The sequence below is a fragment of the Canis lupus genome, chromosome 15 (genome assembly GCF_011100685.1).
Source record: "Canis lupus familiaris isolate Mischka breed German Shepherd chromosome 15, alternate assembly UU_Cfam_GSD_1.0, whole genome shotgun sequence".
NCBI classification, from domain to species: domain Eukaryota; kingdom Metazoa; phylum Chordata; class Mammalia; order Carnivora; family Canidae; genus Canis; species Canis lupus.
The window spans coordinates 37,461,644-37,476,430 of record NC_049236.1 but is presented as its reverse complement, the minus strand read 5'-3'; the positions used below and the strand labels follow the sequence as shown (position 1 = coordinate 37,476,430).

The following is a 14,787-nucleotide window of genomic DNA, read 5'->3' as shown; positions in this document are numbered from 1 at the left end:
CTGCTGGATGACTCACAAAAATATCTTTGTGCCTCTGCTTCCCTCAATCCATTCCCTGACCCTGGTAAATCATGAACCCAGATGACAGACAGATTAGGCCGGGCTGAACGTGAACTTGTCAGGGCAGCATACAGTCACCAGTCTCCGCCGTCTGTATGATTGTTCTCAGGTAATAAAAACTGCCTCTGGTGAAGGTAATATATGCCACTCGAGGCAGAACCCTTGGCCCTCACTCAAGTTTCAAAACCACTAAGTCCGTAGCTCTACAGAAAGTAACCCTATGACTAAGCAGAGAGGAATGCCTGCCCCGTGGCCTGAGACACAGCGGGAAGGTGCTCCAACAATCTGGTCTCCTTCCGTTTTCTCTTTCAGAAAAGAAAAAGGGGAGAAGTCAAGCAAGAAAGAAGGAAGTGACAGGAGAAGGGAAAAGAGGAAGAGGAAATGTCAGAAGCCTGTGGGGTCCAAGTGAGTCAGTCCCATCCTTTCTACACAAATACAATTCTCTTAACGCCCCTGCCGCTTAGAAGCAGACTCAGCTGCAACCCTTCTAAGGCATCACTTTGTGACCCAGTAAACTGAGGCTAGTTGGGCCTGTCTCACTGGGCTTCTCAGAGGATGACATGTGTGGTTCTGAGCTACGTAGGACGCACCCCGTAAGCAGCACTTTCCCAAGAAGAAACAACCATTAGCATTCAGGGTTGTCACTCATCGGGCTTCTCATCCCCCTTGTGCCTCTCTACCTGGAAATTCCTGATTCAGTCCCCTATCATGCTCCAAACTCTAGGAACACCTGGCAAAACAAACTAACCCATGACAAATGGACCCCTGCTCTGCCTCATTTCTTTCTTCCGCCCAATTCAAATCACTTCACGCTTGCAGTGGAAGGGCTGGACACTGATTTTGCTTTACCTCCAGGTCCTGCGGGTAGAAATGGGAGAGAGGAGGTGCCAGATGTGTAATAATCCAGCCCCAGAGGCCAAGCTGGCCCCTGTTCTGAGAGGGATCGTGGGCATAGCCAAGTCTGCCATTCACTAAGACATGGGGTCCCCGGGGAGAACTTAGAATCCATCTGGTTTTGAACCAGAGTGTTGTCCCCCAAGCCCAATTTCAAGTTCGCATGCACACCTTGTATGCCCCACACCTGGTTGTGCACATGTGCACAGGCATATACACACCTGCATGAATAACCTATTGGGAACGCCACCTGTCAGGGAACAGACCCTGCTTTAGGGCCTCACCTGGAAATCTTCACTCTACCCCAGCTGGTGCGAAAACACCGCAAATAGTGGGTATTTCTGATCTTACCAAACTGCCCAAATACCTCATCTTTACGAAACAAAATACCAGCCAGCCACACTCGGGGTTATAAAGGGACAACCGCCCTAATGTCCCTTTCAAGGTCAACATCTATTATCAGTATGGGTTGAATTTCATAAGACAAAACAGCAACTTCGAAAAACACTCATATCCTTTTTTCTTTTCTCTTCTTTTCTTTTTGGTAGGTTCCACACCCAGCGTGGATCCCAACACAGGCTTTAAACTCATGACCCCAAGATCAAGACCTGAGTTGAGATCTAGAGTTTGATGCCTAACCGACTGAGCCGTCCAGGTGCCCCAAAGCCACTCATATTCTGAAACACATTTTGCATGATCCCATTTAACTTTCAGCAACTCCAGTACTTTTGTTTTCTAAAATGAAAAAAAAAAACTAGGCTGTATTATGAAGATGAACTTTTGCACAAGTACACTCACTTTCTTTTAAAAATACATCGCGGTGAGTGAAAAAAAAAACGGCCTGCTTTCCAACCTCTTCCTTCTAAACCTATTTTCTGAATAGAGTTGTTTGAAATAATCTCATTTCTATAAAGCCAAATATCTTACGATGATCAGACTTGACAATTACCACACAAGCAAACACAGACTCTTAGAAGGGCAACTTCAAAAGGATTTCTTCCCGCTGATGGCTGTTTGCCCACAAACAGAGAGGCTCCAGAAAGAGGCTCCAAGCTGCGCGGGCCACAGGAACTTCCAGCCCAGATTCTAATCACCGCTGCGCCAGGCAGTGTGAAGGCGATGGACGGGAGCAAGGAGACATGGTGCGTGTGGGATTTGGTGTGTCCTACAAATGAGGGAACACGGGTGTCTTCCCCAGAATCACATTCAGCACAGAGATGCTCTTGATATAGAAAGTAAGACAAGCTTTTTAACTCCTTGTCAAGGCTTCCTGACATCCACCACTTTCAGGAGGTCAAGAAATGTGTCCCCAGCTTCTGTTTTCTGTTCTCCTCCAGGGAACATGGTGAAGAATGGGGCCACCCAGCTGCCTTCTAGCACATCACACTTGGATGACTCCCATCCTCACTGGGGGTGCGGGGGATAGGGGCGGGGGGAGGGTGTTGGAGGGGAACATGTCCATTGCATTTGGACTCACAGGAAAGAAAAAAATCAATTTAACATAAAAGACACTCACGTATTTTTGCCTCTTTGCTATTCTGCAGAGGGTCTGTGGTATAGCTACATTGAAAAAGTTTTACATAATGAAGATTACTGAGGCATAAATCACATAGGTAAGAACTGAGATGTGTGACAGAGACGGGATCTACAGGCTAATTAAATTCAACAAGGGCTTCTGAAAAGACAACATGCCCACTAACCTTCCCAGGCTGATATTTTGTTTTTCAAGGGGCAGTAAGTGCAGAGTTGTCACGGTTGTAGAGGCCACAGTGTGATCCTTTAGCAAAACCTGAGGGGGGTCGAGGTGAAGATGAGATGCATGGATTTCTGTGTTGAATGGATGCCAGAGCCAAGATGCAAAGAATAGATAAGTTAGAGATTCGGAGGAACTAAATTTGAAGCCAGCCAGTAAAACGGATTGAACCTTATTACCTCTAGTCACTGAGAAATTCCCGAGACAGTTGGATGCAATTTGAAAAGGTCAGAAAAATATTTCCTGCACAGCATTACTGCTTCATGGTTTAAGGGTGTACATTTGTGAGATGCCAGCTCTAATCATTTTTATTGACTTTGCTTTCCAGAGACAGACAGACAGTCTGGGAAGCAAGACCACTAGATAAGAGAAAGGCCATCTTCTAAATGAAAATCTCTTGTATTTTGTTTTCTCACTTGTGACTGTGAACAATCCCAAATCTTGCCCATCAGAGGAGAAATCACACCACTTCATAGAAGAATGACGGGATGAAAAGAGAATCTAGGAAAGTACTGCTGCAATTTTCCTAAGGCGAGCTCTCTTAATTGCCATTTATTTAGCCTCTACTATATGCTAAGTATCGAAAGGTAAAGGATGCTGCGCTTTAATCCAAGTGTGAATATTTAAAATGAAACACCATAAAATACACCAGGGTGTGCAGGTTAATTTATTGTCAGCATTTCCTTTGAGGAATGGCTTCAGGAAAGAGAGAAATCCACAGGAAACATAAGAAGTAAATGAAACATATAAATATAGACTCAAGATATTGTTTTAATGAAGGCTCTGTGGGGATTAGAACCCTTCCGAATACAAAGAAAAAAAGATTTGTCATTTTACTTTAAATGCGACTTGCGTGCAGTTAGAACTTGTTAGCAAATACATTTGAGGGTCTTTTTTTTTTTTTTTTTTGGTATGCAATTAGAAGTCAGAACTGACTTTTCAGTATGGAATGGCATGATCCATTCTAACCCCGTGAAGGTTTAATTAACATCTGACTTTTCTGTCTATGAGGAGCCATGTGTTTCAGACGCAAACACAAGACTATTTACTCTCCTCTTGTTTAGCAGCGAGGCTGGAACTTTTTAATGGCCTGCAGACCCAACTGCATGCTTTCTCATGATGGTCTGGCTCCATGATGATGGCCTGGCTGCTCACTAGGGCTTTACAATCAGCAGGATGGCTTTTCTTATAGAAAACCTTCTTTCTGATCCATGCCAGGCCTCATGAGATTCAGGAGTATTAAATGATACCCTGCCATCCACAAGCCACCACTTCCAGCAACACAAGAAGCCAACCACAGAATGGCTTTGCATAATCTCAGGTACCCCCAAGACAAGTGGAAAAGCCGGCTCATTAGCCGGACATCTGAGTTCTTGGCAGGGAGGATAAAATATCCATCTTCCAAGTGACTTCTTCCTATCTTACCTGAATATATCTGGTATGGTTAGATTGGTATTGGTGGATTTAAAAAAACATTTTTTTTCACCTTGTACAACATAATAGCTTTAACCACAGAAAATGCTTATGGACACTTCATGATGGTACAGAAGTTCCGAGTGAATCACACTTAAAACTCAAGCTTTTCCACATCTTCATTTCATAAGCCCTGTGTTACTAGTGGAAAACGTACCTAATGTACACATCTTTTGACTTCCACTACCTAAGTTCTCCATGAGGAAGAATTTTAAGCATTTCCTCTAACCATTAATATCATTAATCACAACAATAATAACAATCCTAAAAGTAGTATTACGAGTAACAATAATAATGATAATAGAACTAGTGACTATTGGTTGAGCATTTACGAGGTGTGGGCACCATGCAAATGTATTGTCTCATTTAATCATCACAGCTAACTGAAGTAAAATAAAGGTGGTTTTTTTCTTTCTCTTCCCGTTATTAGCCATGAGGAGAATGAGGCTCAAGGAGAGCAAGAAACTCATCTGGGTCAGAAAACTAGAAAGTACTGATGTGGGACTCAGCTTCCAGGCTTACTTGATTCTAGTCCCTATTATTCAAAGCTGTGTGCTTTGAACCATGCCCCCTGAGCATTCACAGGCCCCAGGAGTGTCGCTCCTCACAGTTCCCAGCATTTCTGGAGTGATGTTGAACCAAATTTCATTGCTAAGATGGGCTGAGTCACGCCCACCAAACATTTGCTGACAGTGCACACAAGGCAGCCACCTTCCAGAGCTACAGGCTAACAGCTGGTGACAAACCCCCTTCCTGTCCTCATGGAATGCAGCACACATGAAGGGGAGCCTCCTTCACAGCAGCCTCCCTCATTGGCTGGAGAGGTTCACCTCCACCGAATAAATTTCGGAGCCCAACTGAACACAAATTGCTTTTCTATTTGAATTGTTTTCAAATTATGTTCAGAGAAGAGCAAGAAGAGCAAATTTCTTCCTAGCTGGGGCCGCATTAAGGTCAAATGTGTTAGTTCCACGAATCCTTCTTTGAACAGGATTTTAAAAGGGAAGATGGGCAGTAGCTATTTTGTGATAGTCACAGGCAAGTAAGTAGGATGAGAAGAAAAGAATGATGGGTCACAAAGGCTTAGCACAGAAACTACTGCAGGTCTTTTATGTCAACAGGATGTACCAAACAGAGCCAGGTTCCAACAAACGGTTAGGGTACCTTTAACCGACAATCATTTATCCTAAGCAATTCACCAAATGTGTCCCCAGCCCCAATTCTACCTACGTGTGAGAGGTGATGACTATGAAAGTGTTGAAATGCCAGCTGGCATCCCAGCACACACTGTCCAGGCACCTGTCTACACCTGTCTGCAGTAGGGACCCTCTCAGCCCCTCCTGTCTGGAGGAGAACCTCGTTTACCTGTCAGGCCCCCTCACAGAGGGAGACCTTTCTTCCAACCCTGAAAGGAGACTCTCCTGCTGACAAAGCTGTCTCGGAACTCAAGAGGCACTAACAGGAGCCAAGAGGAGACACAGCAGCAGCTGGGCTGCACTTCTTACAGAATGAAGTCATTGTTGAGGTCCTCCAAGCGAAAGCATTTAGAAACTAGAAATGAGATTAGGTGCAGCTACTGAGGGGTAGAGAGAGGAGCAGGTGAAGAGGAGGCTGGTACGTGAAATGAACTAAGTCTGGAGTCTGAATGCCCCAGGGCTTGTGATTCTTTTGCTTTCCCTCAGTGCAGAACAGGGCAGAAAAAAATAGAATGTGAAATGGGGGCCTCTGCACCCCTGAAGTGCTCAGGGACACAAGGAGTCTAATTCTTCACCAAGGGAGAAACATAAAATACCCTCCAAAGGGATCTAAGTTTTAATAGGTCATGTTGAGAAGTCATTTTTTTAAGCCTTAATTATCTTCCAAAGAAGATGCATGAAAAATGTATTTTTTAAGACAGGTTAATTGGCTAATTTCTTATGTTGTGTGTGTGTGTGTGTGTGTGTGTTTATTGCAACCTACTCTCAAAGTACAACAACAATAACGATCTCTGTAAAGAAAAAATAAAACTGGAAGAAAACATCAAACTGGGTTATCATATGAAATTCCCCTTTACTGGATTCTTCCTGTGAGCAGAAACTCAGCTTCAGGCATTAATATCATTAGAATTAACTTTCTAGCAATGATGATAAGAAATGATGACATACAATTAAAATATTTATAGTATTTATAGCAGTAGAAGCAGTTACACCTCAGATGTCAAGATAATGAAAACAGCCTTTCCTTTCTCAACTCTGGATCAAACATAGCAATTTAGCAATTTCTAAAAACTCATTATTAGATTTTTATTTTAATTATTATTCCAACACTTCAATGTCACAATGTTAAATGCTTTGTGTACCTGGCTATCCTTCTCAAGAGGATTTTGGTAGCACGAGAACCCAAATGTCATCCTGGTCCATTTTCTTTGAATTACAGGAACCTCCAGAGTATATTCTTTCCTATATTGGGAGACAGTGTGGCTTAAATTTTTCTGAATAATTTTCAAAATCAAATTTGAAAGTTTTCATGAGAGATGATCCTCCCCGGTGGGTGATATGAAGCATAACCTAAGGGGAAAACATGAAAATAATTAGCATAAGATATATTAGCATATAGATGCCTTTGAAATAATAAACAGCAGAAAACCAAAACGCTTATCCTCGAAAGAAAGTTATGAGAAAATATGAAATTAATATACACTTCTCGCATGACAACCTCAGCCTGAAAGCTAAACAGAATATTCTCATTCAGGGAAGGGTGGGATGGCCAGGGAGATGGAGAAATAACACAAACCAGTTCTCCTATGCTCTGTCTTCTTCATCATCACCACATCAATATTCTCTCTTTACCATTACTCCATGCTACCCCTTTTCCTTTATAGACAGAAAACAAAACAAAACAAAACAAAACAACCCAGTAGGAAAACAAGTGTCTTCCTTTTACTTCTTCTGACAGCAACCACCAACTGGACAGATCCAATATTATTTCTCATTTTTCTCCCCTCCTTTAGCTAACTTTCGATCTTTCCGTAGATGGCATAAGAAATGCCAGGCACAGTAATTCACTTATCAAGAGGACTGAGAAGCTTCAGATGAAAGGGGGATGGTACTTAGCACTTGTTAACCATGGACCATAAACGCCACTGATTATTTTTAAATTTCGAGTTGGTACAGCCTCTCAAGGTAGTAAGCTTGCATATGTGGTGTGAAAGGAAGAATATGGCCTTTGGAAGCAAAACTCACTTAAAAATCTGATCTGGGTAACCTTGGAAAAATCCGTTAAACACAATTAGTTTGAGGGGTGCCTGGATGGCTCAGTTGGCTAAGTGACTCTTGGTTTTGGCTCAGATCATGATCTCAGGGTCCTGAGATTGAGTCCTGCATCGGGCTCCATGCTCAGTATGGAGTTCGCTTGGCCCTCTCCCTCTGTTCCTCTCTCTCTTAACTAAATAAAATCTTTAAAAGATGTAAAACAAAACAAAACAAAACCCATACTTAGCTTCATATTTCTCTTTCTACAAAATAGCAATGGTGTTGTCTAATTTCCAGATACTTGTGACACATAGAGGTTATATAATAAACACTTGGAATATAGTGGGGCTCAATAAAGACGGTCCCATTCCTTCATCAATGGTTTCAGGGAGAACTCCATAAATGTTTAAATTCTGGGATTTGGTAAGCCTCCTTTCCCATCCCCACTTCATATGTATGTAGACGAGTATATGGTCTAAAGACATTTATTAAGGATAAATGCCACAAAATAATATTTTGTTCTGGGTCCCTGGGCTCCAACCATACCTTAAAGTATCTGATACAGGTAATTGGACTGTCAAAACACAGTCAATGTCTCTATATCTGGATACTATTTACATTATTTCACTTCTTTTATTTTTTTTATTACTTAAAAAATTTTGTTTAAGATTTTATTTATTTATTCATGAGAATACACAGAGAGGAGAGAGAGAGAGGCAGAGACACAGGCAGAGGGAGAAGCAGGCTCTATGCAGGGAGCCGACGTGGGACTCCATCTGGAGTCTCCAGGATCACGCCCTGGGCCGAAGGTGGTGCCAAACCGCTGAGCCACCCGGGTTGCCCTTCACTTCTTTTAATATTTAGTTGATGACCACTTATATAGCATTTAGAACACTAAAAACGGGTCCTTTGCCAATAATACCATTTGCTTTTCTCAATTTGTTTTCAACTTTGAACTTTTGAGTGATGCTAATTACTTAACAAACGTTGTGTGTGTTGGTCTCTTAGCATATAAAGTGAGGAGGAAACGTTCTTTAAAAAAATATGGAACTCTGTAGAGATCTGAAACTCCAACTTGGTTTAAGTCACTTCATTCTCTTTCTGTGGAGCACAGATCTTGAATTTACCCTTTATTATCTAATACCTGCTTATATGTCCAGGAAAAAAAAAACAGCCATTGATTTCTTGAATGTTTGTATTCCCTCATCAATACATAGCACACTGCTGACACCTAGGAATGAGACTGGGATGGGGAAAACCCCTCCTGTATCTCTTTTTGACAAATACGTCACCTAGTTGAGTTTATGATAAGCATTTTGCTGAGAATGTTTTGGCTGCTTTGCATGAACCCAGACTATCCTATGTTTACTTTTTCCTGTTTAGACTTACCTGACTGACCATACGCCTTCAGGCAGACATCATTTTCAGGACACTCCTGCTGAATGTCCTTTAATCCTTCTCTTTTTTCTCCACTCGGGCCTAATAGGGCTTATGGCCCTTGAGGGCCAATTTAAAAGAGAAAATGTTTAGAAAGACACACCCTGGTAAATAAACCAAAAGCTAGTTTTCTTTGGCTTTTGGGATTTGAAAATATTTTGATTGCCTGCATGCTTTCTGAGAATGACTCCTTTGGCTATGAAGGAAAAGAGCCTATTACACAAATCAAATAAATACATATGTATACAGAAGGTAGTCTCAACGGTCTACCAGTCATATCACGGTTAAGGTAAAACAGGTTCTCTTCTGCAATTTCAAAGGGATTTGAGACTGTACCAATTTGTTCCCAAAGGATATTTTGACTTCTTACAGGGCCTAGTTTTAATGCTAATGTTGTGCAGATGTGTTTGTTCTATGTTGTTTTCAGAGTTTAAAACCATTTGAGGTGAGTTAGCAGGGAATGGGCAGGCCCGTCTTCCTGCAAACTCTAAGATCCTTTTCTGTTTTGTCGATATTCTCAAATATCTCAAATACAAAACGTCAAAAATCACAAAAAGGTACTTTGAAACTAACATCTCCTTGACTAAAAACCGAGGTGTGATGATTAAATTTCCCGCCAACACACAGGCATATTCTTCAAATACTCTCAATAAATAGGAAAACAAGTCGGCAAAAATAGCAGTTCATCTACCTCAGATATAAGCCCTTGGAGGATGAAGACGGCACTCAGATTCGGGGTGTATGATGGAAAAACAACAATGATTAGTTGATAACAATAATGATGACTAGGCATTATCTCTTTCAGCTCTACTTAAATCATCCTCTTCCATTTCCTACTTCCTCTTGCCAGGCAATGACTAAGCCTTTATACTGCACTCACAGACCGTCCTTCTTGTTAACTGGAATGGTTTGTCACCTGCTGAACTGGTGGTTCAATAAGAAACTGGCATATTCCCACTTCTCTTCCCATCCAACAACACAAATAATTTCTAAAAATCCACACCTCATTTATCTCTTCTTCAGCTTTAAAGCCATTAGACCTATTTACGTGGAGTCGTGGTAACATCACAGTATCAGACACATTAATGAACAGACCTGTTCATCCCTAAAATGTTTTCCTCATCAAATTCCATGACCTGAGCAACCAAGATGTCTTCAAGTAGGTAAATGGATAAATAAATGTGGTACATCCAGATAATGGAGTATTATTCAGTGCTAAAAAGAAATGAGCTACCAAGCCATGAAAAGCCATGGAGAGAACTCAAATGCAGATTATTAAGTGAAAGAAGCCAGTCTGAAAGGCTGTATACTGTTTGATTCCAAATGTATGATGCTCTGGAAAAGGCAAAACTGGACACAGAAACAAAATTGGTGTTTGCCAAAGGTGGGGTGAGGAGGGGGAAGAGGTTGAATAGGCAAAGCACAGAAGATTGATAGGGCAGTACAAATATTCTGTAGGATATTCGAATGATGGATAGATGTAATTATATTTTTGTCCAAACCCACAGAATGTACATCCCCAAGAGTGGACCGTAAGGTAAAGGTATGGACTTTGGGTGATTATGATGTGTCAGTGTAGGTTCATCCCCAGTAAAAAGCAACATACCATTCTAGTGAGTGATGTTGATAGTGGCTGTGCACGTGTGAAGCAGGGTCTCTCTGTACCTCCCTCTCAATTTTGTTGTAAACTGTAAAGTGCTCTAGAAAAATTAAGTCTTTAAAAAAAATGCCACGATCTGCCATATTTCTGGCCTTGTCATATTGCAGTCCTGATAAAAAAGCAAATATTCTTAGCTCTATACCCTGATTACCCACTTGCTTTTCAGACTGCTAGAAGAGCTTGGGGGCAGCTGCAAGCCAATGTCTGAGAGCCCTTTCCACAGTCAGCAGCTGGAGAGATACAGGAGAGAATGTCTACATTCCTTAAGGTCAGACTCAGTCACTGATTAGTTCAAAAATACTTTTTCCAAAATTTGTTCTCTGAAGGTGGGACACACATGCAGGTGTTATTAAAAATTCTCTAAAAAAAAAAAAAAAAAATTCTCTGCAGCACTAAAACTCATGTGGATCTCCCATTTATCTCTGTGATGTGCAATCTGAGAATCAGAATCTTGGATCTGTCCCACACTAGCAACATGATTTGTTTCCTCTGTACTTGCAATGTCAACTATGGAGGGTTTTGGGTAGAAGAAAACATAAGGGGAAGTGCTTTATAAACTGGTAAGTACTCTAAATATTGTGGGGGTGGGGGTTGAGACATAGTTATCATGGTGATGATGATGATGGTAGTGATGATGATGATGATGATGACGATGATAATCATAATTGTTACATGAAGACCAGTTGATTTCATAATATATGAAAAGGAAAGTATGAGGAAGCACATAGAGGAAGTACAATGACAAAGTCCAAGAGTGCAATTTAATAGAAACATAAGATTTTGTTTATCTGACCCAGAAGGGGAAAAATCACTAGCTCATTCAAAAGTTCTTGTGTCAAATGAATTTTTCCAAGTTTCTTCCAATGTACTTGAATATGATTACAGGTAATAGATGCCTAACAACAGATGTCATTTATTGGGGTTTGTTACCATATACTTATTATCGCTAAGCCTGTTGCATGAATGATCTCATTTAGATAGTAGGGGCAGGAACTGATATTGTACCGTATTAGGTAATACCGAGAATGTCTAATATAGAAATGCAAATTATATAAAAAGAACCAGCAGAGTTAGCCCCAAATAAGGCTATTTCATTTTTGAATGGGATTTCATGGAACTGATAAATTCAAGAGAAGGGATATAGGAAGAATGATTTGGGTACATCTGGACTGATGAGAAGAGGTATCAGAAAAGTGAGCTGGTAAAACAACATGGCTGCATGGATGGACAACAGGAAAGGTTTCAAGGAAATGTGCAGGTCAGGAACAAAATTCCCCATTCTTGATGAACAAGATTAAATCTCCCACCAACAAGTGTCCCTCTTGCTGTGGAACACTGTCCCCCCACTACACAAATCATCCCTGAAAGCTGTGCAATTCTTCCGAGGATTTGGTAGTCATTATATTCTCTGCAGTGTCTACTCCCTGATTGCCTCTGTGACTGGAGGTGATTTTCACCAATGTGTAGGGGATTTATAATTCTATTTTGGCTTCTCCATTTCTTCTGGCCCTCACCTGGGACAAAGCCTATACTACCCTTGGAGGGCTGTGCTCAGGTATGGAAACTAATCTTCAATTTTAATTTAACCAACCCCAATTGTGCAGACACGTTTGATGCTGAAAGTTCTCTAATGTGTCTCGATTTCAGGTCTAAATTTGTCACCATTTGCATCACTGAGAATGAAACCTGAGTATGAGTAAGCCAAGATGGACTCCCCAATACTCATTGTTTCCATGTGGCTTGACAATATGCTTTGGGGTTTGTTAACACAATATTTTAATCAGTACAGAAACCCAGAGTAGTTATTTACAGCATTTATCATCATTTTTCCCTTTCCACACAAGAGCAAGTAGGTGGGCAACTCACTGGAGAGAATATTACAGCATAAGAGAAGTGACTGCTTTTCCAGATTTCTACCTCTTAGAGTAAAATGGGAACACTTGCCCTTGCACCCCTGGTTACACTCAACAGTGTATTTAAGAAGAGCACAGAACTAACAGACTGTGGCTGTGGGATGATTTTGGCTAATCAAAAGGATCGATAAGTTCCTGAGATGATTTATTTTCAAACCCTGAAAGTAACCTCTGACAACACAGGAGATGTAGAAGAGCAGGCTGGTGGGTTCAAATCCTGGCTCTGTCTCATCAGAGTCTTTGTGCTTCAAATTCCCCAACCATAAACTAGGGAGAGTAACAGCCTCTACACTGAAGGCCCTTGTGAGTGCTCAGACCGGGACCTGGCACATAGCTAACCCCATGTCAGTGATGGGCATGACCATGACTATCACCACCATTATGCCCAATGAATCGGTTCATAGTTTCAGAGACAAAAGATCATGTCCACATCAAGCTGACTTTTAGCATGAGGGAGATTAAATGCCATTTCATTATCTCAGCAATAGCCAATTTATTCATTATCATACATAGAGTGCTTATTATGTGCCAAGCACTACAGTATTAAACAAGGCAGAAAAATTCCCTCTCCTTATAGAGTTTACATGGGGGGGTAGACAATAAAGAAATTAATAATATAATGTCTGTACTGATGAATACTATGGGGAAAACTAAAGGAAGGTGGAGAAATGCAGGGTGATCTTTACTCTGTCCCCATGTTCACCATATTTGACACAACAGCTCCCTGCAGGCCCTGCTTTTCCTCGGAAAGGAATTCTCAGGCTGACATTCTAAGGTAACTGCTTCACTGAAATCTCAACCATTTGGCTGCAACAAAAATAATCCAGCATATGAACGCATCCAGATAGACATATGTACACTGGTTTTCTGAAATGTAATGTGTATGTAATTTCCCGAATGGCTGGTTGTCACATCCATCTGGTCTTATTTCCATAGCACTTGAATGCACCACGAGGATATAAACCCTAAAAGCTAGAAAACAGAATTTAAATACCCAAACACATACGAGGTGTGTTTTCAAAAGCAGCAGACAAGCGAGCACTGTGGTAACTTCATTAACTTCTCTGCCACAGTTGAGAGTAGCTGAGACTCAGCATAAAGGCCACAGAACATAAAAGACATTCCACCGGCTGACCTCATTAAGTGGGTTTAAGACAAGCCTGGCGAGCTAATGACAAAAATCTACTTTGGAATTTCTGGACCTAAGAACACTGAAAAAGTCCAAATACACCAAAACTCGACCATGCCTGCTATCTGAAAAGGCGACAACCCAGTGTCAATTAGGTCCATGTGGTTCATGAATCAAACCCCAGGGATGGATGTTGCCCTATTCAACCACACTGAATAGCAAATCATGTTCTGTGTGTTTTTAGGTTTAGGCTCTGGTCCCATTTCCACTGTACAGATGTTGTAGGTTCCTAAATTAACAGTGGTCTCCAGGGAGATGCTCATCAGGCTGCATAAACTGAACAAAGGCCTCGCTGCCATCTAGATACCACACTGTTCTTTAGAAAACATTTTTGCTACTGTTTCCCCTTCTCTAAAAGACCTTTCCTATTTCTAAATTCTGTCAGCACCCAAGGGGTCTGGACCATGTTAGACTCTACTTACTTAAATGCCAGGTGGAATTCTCTGGTTGCTCTAGGAGTGTGTCCACTCCCAACTACTTTTACATCCCTTGAGTGGAGGAGGCACTCCCTTTCATGAAGTGACAGCATGTGTGTATGCCCCACGCAAAGGAAAACCCCTCACAAATACCGTCAACCTTATAGCAATCTTATCATCACCTGAATTTTATAGATGAGCAAGCTGAAGACTCAGAGAATTCACCCTACCTCAGGCCATCTGATTTCAGAGACCACATTTGTATTCCACCCCCAATGCAGGGAGGAATAAATGCTTGTTGAATGAATATGTAAATGAAAAATAAGGGTATTTTTTATACCCTTAGGATGAAAGGAGGAAGAATCTGCCACTTAAACTATATCCTGTTGCAACAGTAGGTATACAATGACAGGATAGTTATTCAAAGTCTTTGGGGGCATTGTGTCTTATACTTTCTAGATTCCTATGATACATTTGTTTTGCAATGCAAAACATTTGTTAAATATTTGTGGAATCGGTGAAATATTTTAACCCAACATAACAAACAGCACCTGAATGAAATGATTTCCTTGGATCATTTGCCTTTTCCTGATACTAGCTCTTTATATGTAGGAAGAATGGATTTTTTCTAAAATCTGGCTCTTGGTGCTAATTGCTTAAGACATCCCTAGACATGCACCCAGGTTTCCACCTCTGGGCTTTGGGCCAGGCCTGAGGGAGACCTAAATTCCTGGTCCCAGCTTTTCAAACGATAGCTCACCT

At 41.3% G+C, this 14,787-nt stretch overlaps 1 non-coding gene across 23 annotated transcripts in view; it reads right to left on the bottom strand.

Annotated features, from left to right (window-relative positions):
* LOC102156315 overlaps positions 1-14,787 on the bottom strand; it is a 232,546-nt gene that overhangs the window by 131,274 nt on the left and 86,485 nt on the right. For 21 of the 23 annotated variants that reach the window (XR_005370647.1, XR_005370627.1, XR_005370626.1 and 18 more), the window contains one exon: positions 6,519-6,726. This is a non-coding gene — a transcript (collagen alpha-2(I) chain-like). The remainder of the gene's footprint in view (positions 1-6,518; positions 6,727-14,787) is intronic. The other 2 variants (XR_005370648.1, XR_005370634.1) reach the window with 1 other exon arrangement.